General features: G+C 42.3%; 1 protein-coding gene and 1 long non-coding RNA gene across 2 annotated transcripts in view; both read right to left on the bottom strand.

Moving 5' to 3' along the window:
- LOC111196878 (protein kinase C-binding protein NELL1-like) overlaps positions 1 to 27533 on the bottom strand; it is a 617736-nt gene that overhangs the window by 38938 nt on the left and 551265 nt on the right. The window lies entirely within an intron of this gene.
- LOC125790242 (uncharacterized) lies at positions 14867 to 15878 on the bottom strand. The gene is made up of 3 exons (XR_007430038.1): positions 15809 to 15878; positions 15636 to 15689; positions 14867 to 15494 (listed from the first exon to the last, which is right to left on the bottom strand). It is a non-coding gene; the product is annotated as an uncharacterized LOC125790242 (long non-coding RNA).

Raw genomic sequence — 27533 nt, forward strand, 5'->3', positions numbered from 1 at the left:
GTTTCTTTGTTTGCTTAGTTTGCTTGTTTGGTTCAGTATTTTAGTTTATCCTCTGTTTCATAGTGTTTTGTTTTAGTTACCTTTTTTTTATACTCCCTAGTGTTCTTTTCTTTGTTAGTTTAAATATGGATAATAAAAAAGACTTGCATTTGCATCCTGCCTCCTCCTCTACGTTACAGGGTGCAGGTGAATTATGGGAGTTGTAGTGAGGTCTTATAGTGGGTGCAGGTGAATTATGGGAGTTGGAGTGAGATCTGATAGAGGGTGCAGGTGAATTATGGGAGTTGGAGTGAGGTCTGATAGTGGGTGCAGGTGAATTATGGGAGTTGTAGTGAGATCTGATAGTGGGTGCAGGTGAATTATGGGAGTTGTAGTGAGATCTGATAGTGTGTGCAGGTGAATTATGGGAGTTGGAGTGTAGTACAGTGTTGTGTATGATGGGAATAGAACCACAGAAGGCTAATATTAACACTTGCAGTGGACAGTGCAGTGGGGGGTAATGAAGGTGACCAACAGAATTGCTGGATAGAATTGTCGTGTGAACACACACATGACTCTTTACACACCCAGCAGGTCAGTGCTTTAGCTTCCATGTGATATGGCAATGGTGAAGGGGCACAATATTTAAATATATAAAGTTCCTGTCCCAAAAGATCTGGCATAAGATTTAAAATGAAATGTGTAGAATATATTTTGTCTGTATAATATGTAATTTTAGTGAATAACAAATATATGTTTATGCCTGTCTCAATAAAAAATATTTATTTTACAATTTAAAACATTATTTTCAACATCAAATTAAGAATATTTAGGGTTCAAGCACCGAAGGTGCGTAGAACCCTATTGTTTTTGCTAAGATTTTTCTTCTTCTTCTTATTATTATTATTATTAGGGGTTCGAGCACGTAGTGCTAGAAACCCTATTGTAATTGTTCTGATTATTAGGGGTTCGAGCACGTAGTGCTAGAAACCCTATTGTAATTGTTCTGATTATTATTAGGGGTTCGAGCACGTAGTGCTAGAAACCCTATTGTAATTGTTAGGGGTTCGAGCACGTAGTGCTAGAAACCCTATTGTAATTGTTCTGATTATTATTAGGGGTTCGAGCACGTAGTGCTAGAAACCCTATTGTAATTGTTCTGATTATTATTATAGTTCTTATTCTTTTTCTGCCATAGAAGTGATTGGGCAGAAGAAACCGTAAGGCCTACAGGGCTGAGACTTGGTCATATGGTAGTACTTCTCACCGCTACTCAGATTCAAAAGATGAGCCCGATCGGCCTCAAGGGGGCGCTATGGCGAAGGTCAACGCGTTTGGCCTCGTAACTCCTACGCCCTGATAGCTAGAGCAAAAATTCTTGCATTATATGATTCCTTGGTTAATGGCAAATCAAAAAGGTCAATAGAACCACTAAGCTCCGCCCACTTAGATTTTTTGCTATTTAGCATAATATGCAAAACCTACTTTTGAGAACTTGTCCTAGGGTCATTGACCAGTCCTGTCATATTTGGTTTCAAACAACTCAGCAGAGGCCCAACCTCAATAATTATCGAAAAAATTGTGAAATTTTTAAACAATATGGCCGCCATATGCAAATTAATCTTACCGTGGCACACCCAAATTTACTCTAACAGCTGTAACTTTTGAATGCTTAAACCTACACTAATGCCACTTTACAACTTTGATGCCAACATGATTCTGAGGTAGCCCGTCAATCTGTGTAGACATACGCCCCCAGGGGGCGGAGCCAAAGCTAAAAATCTGTTGCTCAGGAACCGTACAAGCTATGAAGCTCTCCTTTGGCATGTATCATCTATGGCCTATGTCCTAATGTTTTACAGAAGGAAAATTTGATATGCAAATTTTTGCAATCGTTATTAGCCAATCAGATTCCAGCAAGCTTTTGACAGGCTAAACAATGACCAATCAGGACGATACTTATACCCTACATGTATATGAGGGCCTTCTATCATGTATTAAAATATGGCGTTCATTGGCCTCAAGGGGGCGCTATAGCAGAAAATCAGTTATATCTAAAGGTACAAGTGGCCTAGGCTTGTAATTCTTTTTTAGTTGTATACTTTGCTGTAGCCTTTACAACTTCCTAATTGCATGTGTTTACCAAAAATGCAAAGATTTTCTTCAGTGGCCAAAAGAGTAAAAATTGCTCTTTTCGAACTTGTCTTTAAGTCCTTAATCAATCAAAACAATTTTGGTCTTGATGCACTCTTGAGACCCTGTAGGTAAATAATTATCAAAAAAATCTTGACATTTTAACTATTTGAGGCCCATAAACCTTGATCAAACATGTACGTGAAAGCCTTTTCAGAGTTATTTGGCCAAAACTCTGTCAAAGTTTAAAACATGCCAAAACTGTTGAAGCTACTAATTAACAATGACATTTGAAGTACATGTGCCAAGTATGAGCCAAATAAGTCTTCAGTAGGCTCTACAGTGAAAAAATAACTATTTTCAATTTATTCTATTTATCGCTATTTTCCAACCTAAATGGACAGAAGACAGGAACCTTTCACCCTATCAACACACAAATTTATACACATATATAGACTGATAATCTGATCTTGATTTTCAGCCAAATCGGACATGTTTTGCCTCTACAACGGCTGGAAAACTACAGCGACTTTGTAGGCCTCAAGCCTGTATTATCGCTTTTTTCAAACCTAAATGGACAGAAGTCATGAACCTTTGACCCTATTGACACAGAAATTGACATACATATATAGACTGATATTGTGATCTTGATTGCAAATTTTGAGCCAAATCAGATATTTTTTGCCTCTAATATGGCCAAAGAGCAACAGCCATTTTGTAGGCCATAAGCCTGTATTATCGCTTTTTTCAAGCCTAAATGGACAGAAGTCAGGAACCTTTGACCCTATCAACACACAAATTTACACACATATATATACAGACCACTTGATCATGAGAACCAATTTGGAGCCCAATCGGACTTTTCCTCTCTTTGTAATAAATAGAAACACACTGATAGGGAATGTTCTGTCTTACATATAGAGTGATAGATTTCCAGCAGGTTATATGTGGTCTCTTGCTGCGCTCTGGTGGTCATTTGGTGAAACAGCTACAGGTGAATTATTCTAAATTAAAGCTCTGCTGAACTTATTTAATCTTGCTTGTCTTGCTTAATTGAACATATTTATCCTTCTTGGTCATGCTACTCAGCCACCTGGGTCATTCTTGTTTATGCTCCACCCACTTAATTTTTTTTTAAATTTGCATAATATGCAAAACTTACTTTTGAGATCTTGTCCTTGGATCCTTGACCAATCATGACATGTTTGGTGTCAAACAGTTCAGCAGAGCTTACTCCTCAATAATTATTAAAAAAATCTTTACATTTATAAACAATATGGACGCCATATGCAAATGAGTTCTACCATGGTGCAGTAAAATGTCTTTAACACTTATAACTTTTGAATGCTTAACCTGACACTAATACCACTTCAGTCCTTTGATCATTACATGATTCTCAGATACCCTGTCAGTTTAAGTAGACATACACCCCCCCAGGGGGCGGGGCCAATGCTCGATAGCTGTTTCTCTAGAACCATACAAGCTATCAAGGTCATCCTAGCCAATTATCATCTATGGCCCATGCACTAATGGTACACCAAATGAAAATTTGATATGGACACTTTTGTGGTCACTATTAGCCAATCACATTCCAGCAAGCTTTTAACAGGCGGAATGTTAATCAGGTCAAAACTTATATACTATATACAGGTTATTTATATGCCCTTTTTATGCCTTGTGTTTTTTCAATTTAAGAACTGAATTTGTTTCACCAAATGCGCACTAGAGTGCAGTAAGACACCACATAAAACCTGATGAACACTACAGCTCAATTTATCAATGCTTTTCAACTAGTTTACTCACACCACTCATCTAGCATTGCCATTATGGTCTTTATGGTCACGCTGGTCACCCAGCTTGGTTATGCTGGCCATCCAGCTTGGTCATGCTGGCCATTCACATTGGTCATTATGGTCCTGCTGGTCATTCAGCTTTGTCCTCATAGTAATGGTGGTCTTCCAGCTTGGTCATACTGGCCAACCACCTTTGCCATGCTGGTCATCCAGTTTGGTCATTATGGTCTTCCAGCTTGGTCAATATGGTCAACAAGTTTGTCATCCAGATTAGTCATGCTGGTAATCTAGCTTGGTCTTCACGGTCATGCTGGTCATCCTCATCCAGTTTGGCGATGCCGGTCAACCGGCAACATGTTTTAAGCCTAACTGGCCTCCAGGGGTCTCTTTGCCTGTAACGCTCGAACCCCGTAAATCGCCGCTTGCGGCTATATTTATTATTATTATTATAGTTCTTATTCTTTTTCTGCCATAGAAGTGATTGGGCAGAAGAAACCGTAAGGCCTACAGGGCTGAGACTTGGTTATATGGTAGTACTTCTCACCGCTACTCAGATTCAAAAGATGAGCCCGATCGGCCTCAAGGGGGCGCTATGGCGAAGGTCAACGCGTTAGGCCTCGTAACTGCCACGCCCTGATAGCTAGAGCAAAAATTCTTGCATTATATGATTCCTTGGTTAATGGCAAATCAAAAAGGTCAATAGAACCACTAAGCTCCGCCCACTTAGATTTTTTGCTATTTAGCATAATATGCAAAACCTACTTTTGAGAACTTGTCCTAGGGTCATTGACCAATCCTGTCATATTTGGTGTCAAACAACTCAGCAGAGTCCCAACCTCAATAATTATCGAAAAAATTGTGAAATTTGTAAACAATATGGCCGCCATATGCAAATTAATCTTACCGTGGCACACCCAAATTTACTCTAACAGCTGTAACTTTTGAATGCTTAAACCGACACTAATGCCACTTTAGAACTATGATGCCAACATGATTCTGAGGTAGCATGTCAATCTGTGTAGACATACGCCCCCAGGGGGCGGAGCCAAAGCTAAAAATCTGTTTCTCAGGAACCGTACAAGCTATGAAGCTCTCCTTTGGCATGTATCATCTATGGCCTATGTTCTAATGTTTTACAGAAGGAAAATTTGATATGCAAATTTTTGCGATCATTATTAGCCAATCAGATTCCAGCAAGCTTTTGACATGCTAAACAATGACCAATCAGGACGATACTTATACCGTACATGTATCTCAGGGCCTTCTATCATCCATTAAAATATGGCGTTGATTGGCCTCAAGGGGGCGCTATAGCAGAAAATCAGTTATATCTAAAGGTACAAGTGGCCTAGGTTTGTTATTCTTTCTTAGTTGTATACTTTGCTGTAGCCTTTACAACTTTGTAATTACATGTGTTTACCAAAAATGCAAAGATTTTCATCAGTGGCCAAAAGAGTAAAAATTGCTCTTTTCGAACTTGTCTTTAAGTCCTTAATCAATCAAAACAAATTTGGTCTTGATGCAATCTTGAGACCCTGTAGGTAAATAATTATCAAAAAAATCTTGACATTTTAACTATTTGAGGCCCATAAACCTTGATCAAACATGTACGTGAAAGCCTTTTCAGAGTTATTTGGCCAAAACTCTGTCAAAGTTTAAAACATGCCAAAACTGTTGAAGCTACTAATTAACAATGACATTTGAAGTACATGTGCCAAGTATGAGCCAAATAAGTCTTCAGTAGGCTCTACAGTGAAAAAATAACTATTTTCAATTTATTCTATTTATCGCTATTTTCCAACCTAAATGGACAGAAGACAGGAACCTTTCACCCTATCAACACACAAATTTATACACATATATAGACTGATATTGTGATCTTGATTGCAAATTTTCAGCCAAATCGGACATGTTTTGCCTCTACAACGGCTGGAAAACTACAGCGATTTTGTAGGCCTCAAGCCTGTATTATCGCTTTTTTCAAATCTAAATTGACAGATGTCAGGAACCTTTGACCCTATTGACACAGAAATTGACATACATATATAGACTGATATTGTGATCTTGATTGCAAATTTTGAGCCAAATCAGATATTTTTTGCCTCTAATATGGCCAAAGAGCAATAGCCATTTTGTAGGCCATAAGCCTGTATTATCGCTTTTTTCAAGCCTAAATGGACAGAAGTCAGGAACCTTTGACCCTATCAACACACAAATTTACACACATATATATACAGACCACTTGATCATGAGTACCAATTTTGAGCCCAATCGGACTTTTCCTCTCTTTGTAATAAATAGAAACACACTGATAGGGAATGTTCTGTCTTACTTATAGAGTGATAGATTTCCAGCAGGTTATATGTGGTCTCTTGCTGCGCTCTGGTGGTCATTTGGTGAAACAGCTACAGGTGAATTATTCTAAATAAAGCTCTGCTGAACTTATTTAATCTTGCTTGTCTTGCTTAATTGAAGATCTTTATCCTTCTTAGTCATGCTAGTCAGCCACCTGGGTCATTCTTGTTTATGTTCCACCCACTTAATTTTTTTTTTATTTGCATAATATGCAAACCTTACTTTTGAGATCTTGTCCTTGGCTCCTTGACCAAGCATGACATATTTGGTATCAAACAGTTCAGCAGAGCTTACTCCTCAATAATTATTTAAAAAATCTTTACATTTATAAACAATATGGCCGCCATATGCAAATGAGTTCTACCATGGTGCAGTAAAATCTCTTTAACACTTATAACTTTTGAATGCTTAACCTGACACTAATACCACTTCAGTCCTTTGATCATTACATGATTCTCAGATACCCTGTCAGTTTAAGTAGACATACACCCCCCCAGGGGGCGGAGCCAATGCTCGATAGCTGTTTCTCTAGAACCATACAAGCTATCAAGGTCGTCCTTGCCAATTATCATCTATGGCCCATGCACTAATGGTACACCAAATGAAAATTTGATATGGACACTTTTGTGGTCACTATTAGCCAATCACATTCCAGCAAGCTTTTGACAGGCTGAATGTCAATCAGGTCAAAACTTATGTACTATTATTGATATTATTGGTTATTAATATGTGCCCTTGTCATGCCTCACTGCTAGGCTCTCCGAATGCCCACTAGAGTGCAGCAAGAGACCACATAAAACCTGCTGAACACTACAGCTCAATTTATCAATGCATTTCAACTAGTTTACTCACACCACTCATCTAGCATTGTCATTATGGTCTTTATGGTCACGCTGGTCACCTAGCTTGGTTATGCTGCCCATCCAGCTAGGTCATTCTGGTCATTCACATTGGTCATTATGGTCCTGCTGGTCATTCAGCTTTGTCATCATAGCAATGCTGGTCATCCAGCTTGGTCATACTGGCCAAACACCTTTGCCATGCTGGTCATCCAGTTTGGTGATGCCAGTCAACCAGCAACATGTTTTAAGCCTAACTGGCCTCCAGGGGCCTCTTTGTCTGTAACGCTCGAACCCCGTAAATCGCCGCTTGCGGCTATATTTATTATTATTAGGGGTTCGAGCACGTAGTGCTAGAAACCCTATTGTAATTGTTCTGATTATTATTATTATTATTATTCTTATTCTTTTTCTGCCATAGAAGTGATCGGGCAGAAGAAACCGTAAGGCCTACAGGGCTGAGACTTGGTCATATGGTAGTACTTCTCACCGCTACTCAGATTCAAAAGATGAGCCAAATCGGCCTCAAGGGGGCGCTATGGCGAAGGTCAACGCGTTAGGCCTCGTAACTGCCACGCCCTGATAGCTAGAGCAAAAATTCTTGCATTATATGATTCCTTGGTTAATGGCAAATCAAAAAGGTCAATAGAACCACTAAGCTCCGCCCACTTAGATTTTTTGCTATTTAGCATAATATGCAAAACCTACTTTTGAGAACTTGTCCTAGGGTCATTGACCAATCCTGTCATTTTTGGTGGCAAACAACTCAGCAGAGTCCCAACCTCAATAATTATCAAAAAAATTGTGAAATTTGTAAACAATATGGCCGCCATATGCAAATTAATCTTACCGTGGCACACCCAAATTTACTCTAACAGCTGTAACTTTTGAATGCTTAAACCTACACTAATGCCACTTTAGACCTTTGATGCCAACATGATTCTGAGGTAGCCTGTCAATCTGTGTAGACATACGCCCCCAGGGGGCGGAGCCAAAGCTAAAAATCTGTTTCTCAGGAACCGTACAAGCTATGAAGCTCTCCTTTGGCATGTATCATCTATGGCCTATGTCCTAATGTTTTACAGAAGGAAAATTTGATATGCAAATTTTTGCGATCGTTATTAGCCAATTAGATTCCAGCAAGCTTTTGACATGCTAAACAATGACCAATCAGGACGATACATATACCCTACATGTATCTCAGGGCCTTCTATCATCCATTAAAATATGGCGTTGATTGGCCTCAAGGGGGCGCTATAGCAGAAAATCAGTTATATCTAAAGGTACAAGTGGCCTAGGCTTGTTATTCTTTTTTAGTTGTATACTTTGCTGTAGCCTTTACAACTTTGTAATTACATGTATTTACCAAAAATGCAAAGATTTTCATCAGTGGCCAAAAGAGTAAAAATTGCTCTTTTCGAACTTGTCTTTAAGTCCTTAATCAATCAAAATAACTTTGGTCTTGATGCAATCTTGAGACCATGTAGGTAAATAATTATCAAAAAAATCTTGACAATTTAACTATTTGAGGCCCATAAACCTTGATCAAACATGTACGTGAAAGCCTTTTCAGAGTTATTTGGCCAAAACTCTGTCAAAGTTTTAAACATGCCAAAACTGTTGAAGCTACTAATTAACAATGACATTTGAAGCACATTTGCCAAGTATGAGCCAAATAAGTCTTCAGTAGGCTCTACAGTGAAAAAATAACTATTTTCAATTTATTCTATTTATCGCTATTTTCCAACCTAAATGGACAGAAGACAGGAACCTTTCACCCTATCAACACACAAATTTATACACATATATAGACTGATAGTCTGATCTTGATTGCAAATTTTGAGCCAAATCAGATATTTTTTGCCTCTAATATGGCCAAAGAGCAACAGCCATTTTGTAGGCCATAAGCCTGTATTATCGCTTTTTTCAAACCTAAATGGTCAGAAGTCAGGAACCTTTGACCCTATCAACACACAAATTTACATACATGTATATACAGACCACTTGATCATGAATACCAATTTGGAGCCCAATCGGACTTTTCTTCTCTTTTTAATAAATAGAAACACACTGATAGGGAATGTTCTGTCTTACTTATAGAGTGATAGATTTCCAGCAGGTTATATGTGGTCTCTTGCTGCGCTCTGGTGGTCATTTGGTGAAACAGCTACATTTGAATTATTCTAAATTAAAGCTCTGCTGAACTTATTTAATCTTTTTTGTCTTGCTTAATTGAACATATTTATCCTTCTTGGTCATGCTAGTCAGCCACCTGGGTCATTCTTATTTATGCTCCACCCACTTAATTTTTTTTTAATTTGCATAATATGCAAAACCTACTTTTGAGATCTTGTCTTTGCCTCCTTGACCAATCATGACATGTTTGGTGTCAAACAGTTCAGCAGAGCTTACTCCTCAATAATTATTAAAAAAAATCTTTACATTTATAAACAATATGGCCGCCATATGCAAATTAGTTTTACCATGGTGGAGTAAAATGTCTTCTAACACTTATAACTTTGGAATGCTTAACCTGACATTAATACCACTTCAGTCCTTTGATCATTACATGATTCTCAGATACCCTGTCAGTTCAAGTAGACATACACCCCCAGGGGGCAGAGCCAATGCTCAATAGCTGTTTCTCTACAACCATACAAGCTATCAAGGTCATCCTTGCCAATTATCATCTATGGCCCATGCACTAATGGTACACCAAATGAAAATTTGATATGGACACTTTTGTGGTCACTATTAGCCAATCACATTCCAGCAAGCTTTTGACAGGCAGAATGTTTATCAGGTCAAAACTTATACACTATATATGGGTTATTTATATGCCCTTTTTATGCCTTGTGTTTTTTGAATTTAAGAACTGAAGTTGTTTCACCAAATGCCCACTAGAGTGCAGCAAGACACCACATAAAACCTGATGAACACTACAGCTCAATTTATCAATGCTTTTCAACTAGTTTACTCACACCACTCATCTAGCATTGCCATTTTGGTCTTTATGGTCACGCTGGTTACCCAGCTTGATTATCCAGTTTGGTGATGACGGTCAACCAGCAACAGGTTTTAAGCCTAACTGGCCTCCAGGGGCCTCTTTGCCTGTGACGCTCGAACCCCGTAAATCGCCGCTTGCGGCTATATTTATTATTATTATTATTCTTATTCTTTTTCTGCCATAGAAGTGATCGGGCAGAAGAAACCGTAAGGCCTACAGGGCTGAGACTTGGTCATATGGTAGTACTTCTCACCGCTACTCAGATTCAAAAGATGAGCCCGATCGACCTCAAGGGGGCGCTATGGCGAAGGTCAACGCGTTAGGCCTCGTAACTGCCACGCCCTGATAGCTAGAGCAAAAATTCTTGCACTATATGATTCCTTGGTTAATGGCAAATCAAAAAGGTCAATAGAACCACTAAGCTCCGCCCACTTAGATTTTTTGCTATTTAGCATAATATGCAAAACCTACTTTTGAGAACTTGTCCTAGGGTCATTGACCAATCCTGTCATATTTGGTGTCAAACAACTCAGCAGAGTCCCAACCTCAATAATTTTCAAAAAAATTGTGAAATTTGTAAACAATATGGCCGCCATATGCAAATTAATCTTACCGTGGCACACCCAAATTTACTCTAACAGCTGTAACTTTTGAATGCTTAAACCTACACTAATGCCACTTTAGACCTTTGATGCCAACATGATTCTGAGGTAGCCCGTCAATCTGTGTAGACATACGCCCCCAGGGGGCGGAGCCAAAGCTAAAAATCTGTTTCTCAGGAACCGTACAAGCTATGAAGCTCTCCTTTGGCATGTATCATCTATGGCCTATGTCCTAATGTTTTACAGAAGGAAAATTTGATATGCAAATTTTTGCGATCGTTATTAGCCAATCAGTTTCCAGCAAGCTTTTGACATGCTAAACAATGACCAATCAGGACGATACTTATACCCTACATGTATCTCAGGGCCTTCTATCATCCATTAAAATATGGCGTTGATTGGCCTCAAGGGGGCGCTATAGCAGAAAATCAGTTATATCTAAAGGTACAAGTGGCCTAGGCTTGTTATTCTTTTTTATTTGTATACTTTGCTGTAGCCTTTACAACTTTGTAATTACATGTATTTACCAAAAATGGAAAGATTTTCATCAGTGGCCAAAAGAGTAAAAATTGCTCTTTTCGAACTTGTCTTTAAGTCCTTAATCAATCAAAATAACTTTGGTCTTGATGCAATCTTGAGACCCTGTAGGTAAATAATTATCAAAAAAATCTTGACATTTTAACTATTTGAGGCCCATAAACCTTGATCAAACATGTACGTGAAAGCCTTTTCAGAGTTATTTGGCCAAAACTCTGTCAAAGTTTAAAACATGCCAAAACTGTTGAAGCTACTAATTAACAATGACATTTGAAGCACATTTGCCAAGTATGAGCCAAATAAGTCTTCAGTAGGCTCTACAGTGAAAAAATAACTATTTTCAATTTATTCTATTTATCGCTATTTTCCAACCTAAATGGACAGAAGACAGGAACCTTTCACCCTATCAACACACAAATTTATACACATATATAGACTGATAATCTGATCTTGATTGCAAATTTTCAGCCAAATCGGACATGTTTTCCCTCTACAACGGCTGGAAAACTACAGCAATTTTGTAGGCCTCAAGCCTGTATTATCGCTTTTTTCAAACCTAAATGGACATAAGTCAGGAACCTTTGACCCTATCGACACAGAAATTGACATACATATATAGACTGATATTGTGATCTTGATTGCAAATTTTGAGCCAAAACAGATATTTTTTGCCTCTAATATGGCCAAAGAGCAACAGCCATTTTGTAGGCCATAAGCCTGTATTATCACTTTTTTCAAACCTAAATGGTCAGAAGTCAGGAACCTTTGACCCTATCAACACACAAATTTACATACATGTATATACAGACCACTTGATCATGAGTACCAATTTGGAGCCCAATCGGACTTTTCTTCTCTTTTTAATAAATAGAAACACACTGATGGGGAATGTTCTGTCTTTCTGATAGAGTGATATAGTTCCAGCAGGTTATATGTGGTCTCTTGCTGCGCTCTGGTGGTCATTTGGTGAAACAGTTACAGGTGAATTATTCTTAATAAAAGCTCTGCTGAACTTATTCAATCTTGCTTGTCTTGCTAAATTGAACATATTTATCCTCCTTGTTCATGCTGGTCAGCCGCCTGGGTCATTCTTGTTTATGCTCCACCCACTTAATTAGGGGTTCGAGCACGTAGTGCTAGAAACCCTATTGTAATTGTTCTGATTATTATTATTATTATTATTAAGTTGGCTTGTCAAAGCCAACTTACTGTTCTTCTTATTCTTCTTATTATTATTATTATTATTATTATTAAGTTGGCTTGTCAAAGCCAACTTACTGTTCTTCTTATTCTTCTTATTATTATTATTATTATTATTATTATTATTATTATTATTCTACGCTAAAATTTCTCAACGCTACTCCTCCTACAGTTTTCGAGCTAGAACCACCAAACTTCACAGGATGGTAGAACCCATAGCCACTTAAGTTGCTTGTGCTTTTCTAAGCGATCGGAGAACCAGGGTTCTAGCACGGTTCCGTCAAAGTCACTTTTTTCCCCATAGACTTCCATTCACACTTTTTTCAAACTGCTGTAAAAGTCACAATTTTCAAGCTAGAACCACGAAATTCACAAGACCTACAGAACTTGCAGAGACGTTTCAGACGATATGCTGATCTCACCGATACGATTTACGGTTTTCGTAAAATTATCGTACGAACTTTCCCCATAGGAATGAATGGGCGGAATGTTGGCCATCTCACACACACCAGCCGATCCTGCGCACGGCCCCCCTCTCTGCCCTGCTCCTCAGTACTGTATCTGTATGGAGAAGATACTGCTGAACACAACCCACACCAGAACCAATACAACACTACACACCCCACACCACACACCCCACACCACACACACGCACACACCACACATACACCACACCACACACACTTCAAACCACACATACCCCACACCACACACACACCCCACACTTCACACCTCACACCACACACACTCCACACACTCACCACACGACACACAGTCCACTCCCCACACTCACTCCACACCACACATACTCCACACCACACAAACTCCACAGTCCACACCACACACCCACCCCACACCACACACACTCCACACCACACACACACTCCACAGCTCACATACCTCACACCACGCACACTCCACCCCAAACATACCACACCACACAAACCCCACACCACACACACTTTAAACCACACACACTCCACAGCTCACATACCCCACACCACACACACTCCACCCCACACATACCACACACAACACCACACACTCCACACCACACATACCCCACACCACACACACTTTAAACCACACACACTCTCGATAGCTCATATACCCCACACCACACACACTTCACCCCACACATACCCCACACCACACACACTCCATACCACACACACACTCCACAGCTCACATACCTCACACCACGCACACTCCACCCCAAACATACCACACACTTCACACCCCACACCACACATACCCCACACTCTCCATACCACATACACACTCCACAGCTCACATACCCCACACCATACACACTCCACCCCACACACACTTCACACCACACATACCCCACACCACACACACTCCACACCTGACACAAACCCCACACTCCACCACACATACACCACACCACACACACTCCACACCACACATACTCCACACACCACACCACACTCTCTACACACCACACCACACACACTCCACAACACACACACTCCACACCTGATACACACAACTCACCCCACACTCCACCACACATACACCACACTCCACACCACATTCCAAACACACCACACCAAACACACTCCACAACCCACTCCACACCCCACACACTCCACACCACACACACACTACACAACTTAGTAACTATTTGACAAGCCAACTTAAAGTTCGTTCACGAACTTTGCCTTTTCTAGTTATTAAGTTGGCTTGGAAAAGCCAACTTATTGTTCTTCGTAATCTTCTTATTCTACTTATTATTATTATTATTATTATTCTCGCAACAAAATTTAAAACACTACTCCTCCTACAGCTTTTGACGTAGAATCACGAAATTTTGCAGTATCGTAGAACCTATACCCGATTAGGTTGCTTGTGCTTTTTGAAGCGATACATCGTACGGTTTTCGTAAAAACTTCGTAAACGTACGCATTTTTTTCCCATAGGAATGAATGGGGCGAAATTTCAAACGTCCGTAACCGCCACAATTTTTGACATACAAATACAAAAATCGGACGGTCTATAGACCTTACCGCGTTCTTTCCGAAAATGTAAACGTTTTGACGATACGTCATACGGTTTTCGTACAATTGTCGTACGAATTTTTCCCATAGAAATGAATGGGGGGCCCAGAGTTCCATCTCACACACGAGCAGCACTGCGCACGGAACCCCTTCTCTCCCCTGCTCCTCCAGTACTGTGAGTGTATGGAGGAGCTGCTGTATGGAGCAGCTATCAGTCAAAAGTTTGGACACCCCGGCACCCCAGCCAGGGTTTAGCAACCACCTATTAACTGCTTAGCAACCACCTGGAAAACGTTAGCAACTGCCTAGCAACCACTTAGCAACACCTTAGCAACCACCTGGAAAACGTTAGCAACTGCCTAGCAACCACTTAGCAACAACTTAGCAACCACTTTAGAAATTATAGCAACTGCCTAGCAACCAGTTAGCAACCACTTAGCAAACACCTGGAAAACGTTAGCAACTGCCTAGCAACCACTTAGCAACACCTTAACAACCACTAGGAAAACGTTAGCAACCACTTAGCAACCACCTTAGAAACGATAGCAACTGCCTAGCAACCACTTTAGAAATGATAGCAACAGCCTAGCAACCACTTACCAACACCTTAGCAACCATTAGGAAAACGTTAGCAACTGCCTAGCAACCACTTAGCAACCACTTTAGAAATAATAGCAACTGCCTAACAACCACCTAGCAACACCTTAGCAACCACCCCAGATACCATAGCAACACCTTAGCAACCACCTAGCAACCACCCCGGTTACCATAGCAACACCTTAGCAACCACCTAGCAATACCTTAGCAACCACCTAGCAACCACTTAGCAACCACCTAGCAACCACCTAGCAACACCTTAGCAACCACCCAAGATACCATAGCAACACCTTAGCAACCACCTAGCAACACCTTAGCAACCACCTAGCAACCACCTAGCAACACCTTAGCAACCACCCCGGATACCATAGCAACACCTTAGCAACCACCTAGCAACACCGTAGCAACCACCCCAGATACCATAGCAACACCTTAGCAACCGCATAGCAACACCTTAGCAACCACCTAGCAACATCTTAGCAACCACCCCGGATACCATAGCAACACCTTAGCAACCACCTAGCAACCAACTAGAAACACCTTAGCAACCACCCCAGATACTATAGCAACACCTTAGCAACCACCTAGCAACATCTTAGCAACCACCCTGGATACCATAGCAACACCTTAGCAACCACCTAGCAACCACCTAGAAACACCTTAGCAACCACCCCAGATACCATAGAAACACCTTAGCAACCACCTAGCAACATCTTAGCAACCACCCCGGATACCATAGCAACACCTTAGCAACCACCTAGCAACCACTTAGAAACACCTTAGCAACCACCCCAGATACCATAGCAACACCTTAGCAACCACCTAGCAACACCCTAGCAACCACCTAGCGACACCTTAGCAACCACCCCGGATACCATAGCAACACCCTAGCAACCACGTAGCAACATCTTAGCAACCACCCCAGATACCATAGCAACACCTTAGCAACAACCTAGCAACACCCTAGCAACCACCTAGCAACACCTTAGCAACTACCTGGTATATGTTAGCAATTGCCTAGCAACCAGTTAGCAATAGCTTAGCAACCATCTGGAAAACATTAGCAACTGCCTAGCAACAGCTTAGCAACCTTTTCAGAAATGATAGCAACTGCCTAGCAACACATTAGCAATCAAAAGTTTAACCAAAAGTTTTACGATTTCAGCATTTAAACAAGCGTTTTTAGATTTCAGCGTTTAACCAAACGTTTTTAGAATTTAGCGTTTAACAAAACGTTTTTAGATTTCAGCGTTTAATCAAACGTTTTTAGATTTCAGCGTTTAACCAAATGTTTTTAGATTTCAGCGTTTAACCAAACGTTTTTAGATTTCAGCATTTAATCAAACGTTTTTAGATTTTAGCGTTTAACCAAATGTTTTTAGATTTCAGCATTTAACCAAATGTTTTTAGATTTCAGCGTTTTTAGCATTTAGCGTTTAGCCAAAAGTTAACAGCATGTCAATGACTCTTCACACTCTTCAGACGGAAAAAGCTTAGCAACCATTTTAACTTTTTAACGTTATTAGCGTTCTTTTCCAAGCCAACTTAAAGTTCGTTCACGAACTTTACCTTTTCTAGTTATTATTATTCTTACGCCTTTTTTTCTGTACGCTACTCCTCCTAGAGCTTTCAACGTAGAATCACGAAACTTTCACGGATCGTAGGACCTATGCCAACTTAGCGTGCTTGTGCTTTTTGGAGCGATTTATCGTACGGTTTTCGTAAAAACTTCGTAAACGTACGCATTTTTTCCCCATAGGAATGAATGGGGCGAAATTTTAAACGTCCGTAACCGCCACAATTTTTGAGATACGAAGACCAAATTTGGCGAGCTTATAGATCTTACCGAGATCTTTAAATTAATAGCAGGTTGCGAAGCGATACGACGTACGGTTTTCGTACAATTTTCGTACGAAGTTTTCCCATAGAAATGAATGGGGGGCCCAGAGTTCCATCTCGCACACGAGCAGCTCTGCGCACGGAACCCCTTCTCTCCCCTGCTCCTCCAGTACTGTGAGTGTATGGAGGAGCTGCTGTATGGAGCAGCTATCAGTCAAAAGTTTGGACACCCCGGCACCCCAGCCAGGGTTTAGCAACCACCTATTAACTGCTTAGAAACCACTCTCTCTTTCTCACTCTCTCTTTCGCTCTCTACTTCTCTAATTCTCACTCTCTTTCCCACTCTCTCTCTATTTCTATATTTCTCACTCTTTCTTTTGCTCTCTACTTCTCTACTTCTCACTCTCTCTTTTGCTCTCTACTTCTCTATTTCTCACTCTCTTTTGCTCTCTACTCCTCTATTTCTCACTCTTTCTCACTCTCTCTCTACATCTCTATTTCTCACTCTATTTCTCACTCTCTCTCTACTTCTCTATCTCACTCTCTCTTTCTCACTCTCTACGTCTCTATTTCTCACTCTCTCTCTACTTCTCTATCTCACTCTCTCTTTCTCACTCTCTCTCTACTTCTCTAATTCTCACTCTATCTTTCCCACTCTCTCTCTACTTCTCTATTTCTCACTCTCTCTTTTGCTCTCTACTTCTCTATTTCTCACTCTTTCTTTTGCTCTCTACTTCTCTACTTCTCACTCTCTCGTTTGCTCTCTACTTCTCTGTCTCACTCTCTCTTTTGCTCTCTACTTCTCACTCTCTCTTTTGCTCTCTACTTCTCTATTTCTTACTCTCTCTCTACGTCTCTATTTCTCACTCTCTCTCTACTTCTCTATTTCTCACTCTCTCTTTCTCACTCTTTTCTACGTCTCTATTTCTCACTCTCTCTACTTCTCTATTTCTCACTCTTTCTCACTCTCTCTCTATGTCTCTATTTCTCACTCTCTCTCTACGTCTCTATTTCTCACTCTCTCTTTCTCACTCTCTCTCTATGTCTCTATTTCTCACTCTCTCTCTCTACTTCTATATTTCTCACTCTCTCTACTTCTATATTTCTCACTCTCTTTTTCACTCTCTCTCTACGTCTCTATTTCTCACTCTCTCTCTACTTCTCTATTTCTCACTCTCTTTCTCACTCTCTACATCTCTATTTCTCACTCTCTCTACTTCTCTATTTCTCACTCTCTCTTTCTCACTCTCTCTCTACTTCTCTATTTCTCACTCTCTCTCTCTGCTTCTCTATTTCTCACTCTCTTTTGCTCTTTTCTTCTCTATTTCTCACACTCTCTTTCTCACTCTCTCTCTACTTCTCTATTTCTCACTCTCTCTTTCTCACTCTCTCTACTTTTCTGTCTCTTTCTTTCTACTTTTCTATTTCTCTATTTCTCTCTTACTCTCTCTTTATTTCTCGCTCTTCTCTCTACTTCTCTTTCACTCTACTTTTCTGTCTTGCTTTCTCTTTCTATCTATCTCTCTACTATATCCTCTTTCTTTCTCTACTTCTTTATTTCTCGATCTCTCTTTATCCCTAATTCTCTTTCTCTCGCTCATTATTTCTCTCTACTTGTCACTCTTTTTCTCACATTCTCTGGTGTTCTTTATCTACTTCTCACGCTGATTTTCTCTCTACTTCTCTATTTCAGGCTCTCCCTTTTTCTGTACTTCTACATTTAACACTCTTTCTTTTTATCTACAACTGCCTAGCAACCAGTTAGATACACCTTAGCAACCACCTGGAAAACATTAGCAACTGCCTAGCAACCACTTAGCAACCATGTGTAATACATTAGCAACTGCCTAGCAACCAGATAGCAACACCTTAGCAACCACCTGGAAAACGTTAGCAACTGCCTAGCAACTGCTTAGCAACCACTTTAGAAATGGTAGCAACTGCCTAGCGACCAGTTAGATACACCTAGCAACACCTTAGCAACCACCCCAGATACCATAGCAACATCTTAGCAACCACCCAAGACACCATAGCAACACCTTAGCAACCGCCTAGCAACACCTTAGCAACCACCTAGCAACACCTTAGCAACCACCCCGGATACCATAGCAACACCTTAGCAACCACCTAGCAACACCTTAGCAACCACCCTGGATACCATAGCAACACCTTAGCAACCACCTAGCAAAACCTTAGCAACCACCTAGCAACACCCTAGCAACCACCTAGCAACACCTTAGCAACCACCTAGCAACACCTTAGCAACCACCCCGGATACCATAGCAACACCTTAGCAACCACCTAGCAACACCTTAGCAACCACCTAGCAATACCTTAGCAACCACCCTGGATACCAAATCAACACCTTAGCAACCACCTAGCAACACCCTAGCAACCACCTAGCAACACCTTAGCAACCACCCTGGATACCATAGCAACACCTTAGCAACCACCTAGCAACACCTTAGCAACCACCCCGGATACCATAGCAACACCATAGCAACCACCTAGCAACACCTTAGCAACCACCTAGCAACACCTTAGCAACCACCCTGGATACCATAGCAACCGCCTAGCAACACCCTAGCAACCACCTAGCAACACCTTAGCAACCACCCTGGATACCATAGCAACACCTTAGCAACCACCTAGCAACACCTTAGCAACCAACCCGGATACCATAGCAACACCTTAGCAACCACCTAGCAACACCTTAGCAACCACCCCGGATACCATAGCAACACCTTAGCAACCACCTAGCAACACCTTAGCAACCACCCTGGATACCATAGCAACACCTTAGCAACCACCTAGCAAAACCTTAGCAACCACCTAGCAACACCCTAGCAACCACCTAGCAACACCTTAGCAACCACCTTGCAACCACCTAGCAACACCTTAGCAACCACCCCGGATACCATAGCAACACCTTAGCAACCACCTAGCAACACCTTAGCAACCACCTAGCAATACCTTAGCAACCACCCTGGATACCAAATCAACACCTTAGCAACCACCTAGCAACACCCTAGCAACCACCTAGCAACCACCTAGCAACACCTTAGCAACCACCCTGGATACCATAGCAACACCTTAGCAACCACCTAGCAACACCTTAGCAACCACCCCGGATACCATAGCAACACCATAGCAACCACCTAGCAACACCTTAGCAACCACCTAGCAACACCTTAGCAACCACCCTGGATACCATAGCAACCGCCTAGCAACACCCTAGCAACCACCTAGCAACACCTTAGCAACCACCCTGGATACCATAGCAACACCTTAGCAACCACCTAGCAACACCTTAGCAACCAACCCGGATACCATAGCAACACCTTAGCAACCTCCCCGGATCCCATAGCAACACCTTAGCAACCACCTAGCAACCCTCTAGCAACCACCTAGCAACACCTTAGCAACCACCCCAGATACCATAGCAACACCTTAGCAACCACCTAGCAACACCTTAGCAACCACCCCAGATACCATAGCAACCAGTTAGCAACCACCTGGAAAATATTAGAAACTGCCTAATAACCACTTAAAAACCATTTGGAATACGTTAGGAATTGCCTAGCAACAAGTTAGCAACAGCTTAGCAACCACCTGGAATATGTTCGCAACTGCCTAGCAACCAATTAGCAAGCACTAAGCAACGATGTGGACTACATTAGCAACTGCCTAGCAACTACCTAGCAACCACTTAGCAACACTTTACTTTATAAGATAATTATAAGCTTTTCACCATGTTAGCCAAAACTTTTTGGACTTCAACATTTAGCCGAAAGTCAACAGCATAGCAACCACTCTTCACACGCTTTAGACAGAAATATCTTAGCAACCATTTTAACTATTCAACGTTATTTAACTATTTAACGTACTTTTCCAAGCCAACTTAAAGTTCGTTATCGAACTTTCCTTTTCTAGTTATTATTATTATTCTACGCTAAAATTTCTCAACGCTACTCCTCCTACAGTTTTCGAGCTAGAACCACCAAACTTCACAGGATGGTAGAACCCATAGCCACTTAAGTTGCTTGTGCTTTTCTAAGCGATCGGAGAACCAGGGTTCTAGCACGGTTCCGTCAAAGTCACTTTTTTCCCCATAGACTTCCATTCACACTTTTTTCAAACTGCTGTAAAAGTCACAATTTTCAAGCTAGAACCACGAAATTCACAAGACCTACAGAACTTGCAGAGACGTTTCAGACGATATGCTGATCTCACCGATACGATTTACGGTTTTCGTAAAATTATCGTACGAACTTTCCCCATAGGAATGAATGGGCGGAATGTTGGCCATCTCACACACACCAGCCGATCCTGCGCACGGCCCCCCTCTCTGCCCTGCTCCTCAGTACTGTATCTGTATGGAGAAGATACTGCTGAACACAACCCACACCAGAACCAATACAACACTACACACCCCACACCACACACCCCACACCACACACACGCACACACCACACATACACCACACCACACACACTTCAAACCACACATACCCCACACCACACACACACCCCACACTTCACACCTCACACCACACACACTCCACACACTCACCACACGACACACAGTCCACTCCCCACACTCACTCCACACCACACATACTCCACACCACACAAACTCCACAGTCCACACCACACACCCACCCCACACCACACACACTCCACACCACACACACACTCCACAGCTCACATACCTCACACCACGCACACTCCACCCCAAACATACCACACCACACAAACCCCACACCACACACACTTTAAACCACACACACTCCACAGCTCACATACCCCACACCACACACACTCCACCCCACACATACCACACACAACACCACACACTCCACACCACACATACCCCACACCACACACACTTTAAACCACACACACTCTCGATAGCTCATATACCCCACACCACACACACTTCACCCCACACATACCCCACACCACACACACTCCATACCACACACACACTCCACAGCTCACATACCTCACACCACGCACACTCCACCCCAAACATACCACACACTTCACACCCCACACCACACATACCCCACACTCTCCATACCACATACACACTCCACAGCTCACATACCCCACACCATACACACTCCACCCCACACACACTTCACACCACACATACCCCACACCACACACACTCCACACCTGACACAAACCCCACACTCCACCACACATACACCACACCACACACACTCCACACCACACATACTCCACACACCACACCACACTCTCTACACACCACACCACACACACTCCACAACACACACACTCCACACCTGATACACACAACTCACCCCACACTCCACCACACATACACCACACTCCACACCACATTCCAAACACACCACACCAAACACACTCCACAACCCACTCCACACCCCACACACTCCACACCACACACACACTACACAACTTAGTAACTATTTGACAAGCCAACTTAAAGTTCGTTCACGAACTTTGCCTTTTCTAGTTATTATTATTAAGTTGGCTTGGAAAAGCCAACTTCTTGTTCTTCGTAATCTTCTTATTATTATTATTATTAAGTTGGCTTGGAAAAGCCAACTTATTGTTCTTCGTAATCTTCTTATTATTATTATTATTATTATTATTATTATTATTCTTCCTCACTTTTGTTAAACGCTACTCCTCCTAGGGCTTTTAACGTAGAATCACGAAACTTTCAGGGATCGTGGGACCTATAGTGAATTACGTTGCTTGTGCTTTTTGGAGCGATATATCGTACGGTTTTCGTAAAAACTTCGTAAACGTACGTCATTTTTTCCATAGACAATGAACTAGAAGATTTTTGAACGGCTGTGAACGTCACAATTTTTGAGATATGAAGACGAAATTCGGATGGTCTATAGAACTTAGTGAGTTCTTTCCGAAAATATGCTTTACGAAACGATACGTCGTACGGATTTCGTACAAATGTCGTACGAAGTTGCCCCATAGAAATGAATGGGGGGCCCAGAGTTCCATCTCACACACGAGCAGCTCTGCGCACGGAACCCCTTCTCTCCCCTGCTCCTCCAGTACTGTGAGTGTATGGAGGAGCTGCTGTATGGAGCAGCTATCAGTCAAAAGTTTGGACACCCCGGCACCCCAGCCAGGGCTTTGCAACCACCTATTAACTGCTTAGCAACCACCTTAGCAACCACCTGGAAAACGTTAGCAACTGCCTAGCAACCACTTAGCAACACCTTAGCAACCACTAGGAAAACGTTAGCAACTGCCTAGCAACCACTTAGCAACCACTTTAGAAATGTTAGCAACTGCCTAGCAACCACTTAGCAACTGCCTAGCAACCACCTGGAATACGTTAGCAACTGCCTAGCAACCACTTAGCAACCACCTGGAAAACGTTAGCAACTGCCTAGCAACAACTTAGCAACTGCCTAGCAACCACCTGGAAAATGTTAGCAACTGCCTAGCAACCACTTAGCAACCACCTGGAAAACGTTAGCAACTGCCTAGCAACCACTTAGCAACTGCCTAGCAACCACTTGGAAAACGTTAGCAACTGCCTAGCAACCACTTAGCAACCACCTGGAAAACGTTAGCAACTGCCTAGCAACCACTTAGCAACTGCCTAGCAACCACTTGGAAAACGTTAGCAACTGCCTAGCAACCACTTAGCAACTGCCTAGCAACCACCTGGAATACGTTAGCAACTGCCTAGCAACCACTTAGCAACCACCTGGAAAACGTTAGCAACTGCCTAGCAACCACTGAGCAACCACCTGGAAAACGTTAGCAACTGCCTAGCAACCACTTAGCAACTGCCTAGCAACCACCTGGAATACGTTAGCAACTGCCTAGCAACCACTTAGCAACCACCTGGAAAACGTTAGCAACTGCCTAGCAACAACTTAGCAACTGCCTAGCAACCACCTGGAAAACGTTAGCAACTGCCTAGCAACCACTTAGCAACCACCTGGAAAACGTTAGCAACTGCCTAGCAACCACTTAGCAACTGCCTAGCAACCACTTGGAAAACGTTAGCAACTGCCTAGCAACCACTTATCAACTGCCTAGCAACCACCTGGAAAACGTTAGCAACTGCCTAGCAACCACTTAGCAACCACCTGGAAAACGTTAGCAACTGCCTAGCAACCACTTAGCAACACCTTAACAACCACTAGGAAAACGTTAGCAACTGCCTAGCAACCACTTAGCAACCACTTTAGAAATGATAGCAACTGCCTAGCAACCACCTAGCAACACCTTAGCAACCACCCTGGATACCATAGCAACACCTTAGCAACCACCTAGCAACAAGTTATCAACCACCTAGCAACCACCTAGCAACATCTTAGCAACCACCCCGCATACCATAGCAACACCCTAGCAACAACCTAGCAACCACCTAGCAACACCTTAGCAACCACCTGTAATATGTTAGCAACTGCCTAGCAACCAGTTAGCAACAGCTTAGCAACCACCTGGAAAACATTAGCAACTGCCTAGCAACAACTTAGCAACCACTTCAGAAATGATAGCAACTGCCTAGCATCAAATTGGCAATCAAAAGATTAACCAAAAGTTTTACGATTTCAGCATTTAAACAAACGTTTTTAGATTTCAGCGTTTAACCAAACGTTTTTAGATTTCAGCGTTTAACCAAACGTTTTTAGATTTCAGCGTTTAACCAAACATTTTTAGATTCCGGCGTTTTTGGCATTTAGCGTTTAGCCAAAAGTTAACAGCATATCCACGACTCTTCACACTCTTCAGACAGAAACAGCTTAGCAACCATTTTAACTTTTTAACGTTATTAGCGTTCTTTTCCAAGCCAACTTAAAGTTCGTTCACGAACTTTGCCTTTTCTAGTTATTATTATTATTCTTCCTCACTTTTGTTAAACGCTACTCCTCCTAGGGCTTTTAACGTAGAATCACGAAACTTTCAGGGATCGTGGGACCTATAGTGAATTACGTTGCTTGTGCTTTTTGGAGCGATATATCGTACGGTTTTCGTAAAAACTTCGTAAACGTACGCCCTTTTTTCCATAGACAATGAACTAGAAGATTTTTGAACGGCTGTGAACGTCAGAATTTTTGAGATATGAAGACGAAATTCGGACGGTCTATAGAACTTAGTGAGTTCTTTCCGAAAATATGCTTTACGAAACGATACGTCGTACGGATTTCGTACAAATGTCGTACGAAGTTTTCCCATAGAAATGAATGGGGGGCCCAGAGTTCCATCTCACACACGAGCAGCTCTGCGCACGGAACCCCTTCTCTCCCCTGCTCCTCCAGTACTGTGAGTGTATGGAGGAGCTGCTGTATGGAGCAGCTATCAGTCAAAAGTTTGGACACCCCGGCACCCCAGCCAGGGCTTAGCAACCCCCTAATAACTGCTTAGCAACCACCTTAGCAACCACCTGGAAAACGTTAGCAACTGCCTAGCAACCACTTAGCAACACCTTAGCAACCACCTGGAAAACGTTAGCAACTGCCTAGCAACCACTTAGCAACTGCCTAGCAACCACTTGGAAAACGTTAGCAACTGCCTAGCAACCACTTAGCAACTGCCTAGCAACCACCTGAAATACGTTAGCAACTGCCTAACAACCACTTAGCAACCACCTGGAAAACGTTAGCAACTGCCTAGCAACCACTGAGCAACCACCTGGAAAACGTTAGCAACTGCCTAGCAACCACTTAGCAACTGCCTAGCAACCACCTGGAATACGTTAGCAACTGCCTAGCAACCACTTAGCAACCACCTGGAAAACGTTAGCAACTGCCTAGCAACAACTTAGCATTTGCCTGGCAACCACCTGGAAAATGTTAGCAACTGCCTAGCAACCACTTAGCAACCACCTGGAAAACGTTAGCAACTGCCTAGCAACCACTTAGCAACTGCCTAGCAACCACTTGGAAAACGTTAGCAACTGCCTAGCAACCACTTAGCAACTGCCTAGCAACCACCTGGAAAACGTTAGCAACTGCCTAGCAACCACTTAGCAACCACCTGGAAAACGTTAGCAACTGCTTAGCAACCACTTAGCAACTGCCTAGCAACCACTTGGAAAACGTTAGCAACTGCCTAGCAACCACTTAGCAACTGCCTAGCAACCACCTGGAATAGGTTAGCAACTGCCTAGCAACCACTTAGCAACCACCTGGAAAACGTTAGCAACTGCCTAGCAACCACTGAGCAACCACCTGGAAAACGTTAGCAACTGCCTAGCAACCACTTAGCAACTGCCTAGCAACCACCTGGAAAACGTTAGCAACTGCCTAGCAACCACTTAGCAACCACCTGGAAAACGTTAGCAACTGCCTAGCAACCACTTAGCAACTGCCTAGCAACCACTTGGAAAACGTTAGCAACTGCCTAGCAACCACTTAGCAACTGCCTAGCAACCACCTGGAAAACGTTAGCAACTGCCTAGCAACCACTTAGCAACCACCTGGAAAACGTTAGCAACTGCCTAGCAACCACTTAGCAGCTGCCTAGCAACCACCTGGAATATGTTAGCAACTACCTAGCAACCACTTAGCAACCACTAGGAAAACGTTAGCAACTGCCTAGCAACCACTTAGCAACCACTTTAGAAATGATAGCAACTGCCTAGCAACCAGTTAGCAACCACTTAGCAACCACCTGGAAAACGTTAGCAACTGCCTAGCAACCACTTAGCAACTGCCTAGCAACCACTTGGAAAACGTTAGCAACTGCCTAGCAACCACTTAGCAACTGCCTAGCAACCACCTGGAAAATGTTAGCAACTGCCTAGCAACCACTTAGCAACTACCTGGAAAACGTTAGCAACTGCCTAGCAACCACTTAGCAGCTGCCTAGCAACCACCTGGAATATGTTAGCAACTACCTAGCAACCACTTAGCAACCACCTGGAAAATGTTAGCAACTGCCTAGCAACCACTTAGCAACTGCCTAGCAACCACTTGGAAAACGTTAGCAACTGCCTAGCAACCACTTAGCAACCACTTTAGAAATGATAGCAACTGCCTAGCAACCACTTAGCAACCACATGGAAAACGTTAGCAACTGCCTAGCAACCGCTTTAGAAATGATAGCAACTGCCTAGCAACCACTTAGCAACACCTTAACAACCACTAGGAAAACGTTAGCAACTGCCTAGCAACCACTTAGAAACCACTTTAGAAATGATAGCAACTGCCTAGCAACCACTTAGCAACCACATGGAAAACGTTAGCAACTGCCTAGCAACCACTTTAGAAACGATAGCAACTGCCTAGCAACCACTTAGCAACACCTTAGCAACCACCTGGAAAACGTAAGCAACTGCCTAGCAACCACTTAGCAACACCTTAGCAACCACCTGGAAAACGTTAGCAACTGCCTAGCAACCACTTAGCAACCACTTTAGAAATGATAGCAACTGCCTAGCAACCACCTAGGAACACCTTAGCAACCACCTAGCAACACCTTAGCAACCACCTAGCAACACCGTAGAAACCACCCCAGATACCATAGCAACACCTTAGCAACCGCATAGCAACACCTTAGCAACCACCTAGCAACATCTTAGCAACCACCCCGGATACCATAGCAACACCTTAGCAACCACCTAGCAACCACCTAGAAACACCTTAGCAA

The sequence above is a fragment of the Astyanax mexicanus genome, unplaced genomic scaffold (assembly GCF_023375975.1).
Source record: "Astyanax mexicanus isolate ESR-SI-001 unplaced genomic scaffold, AstMex3_surface scaffold_35, whole genome shotgun sequence".
Taxonomy (NCBI): domain Eukaryota; kingdom Metazoa; phylum Chordata; class Actinopteri; order Characiformes; family Acestrorhamphidae; genus Astyanax; species Astyanax mexicanus.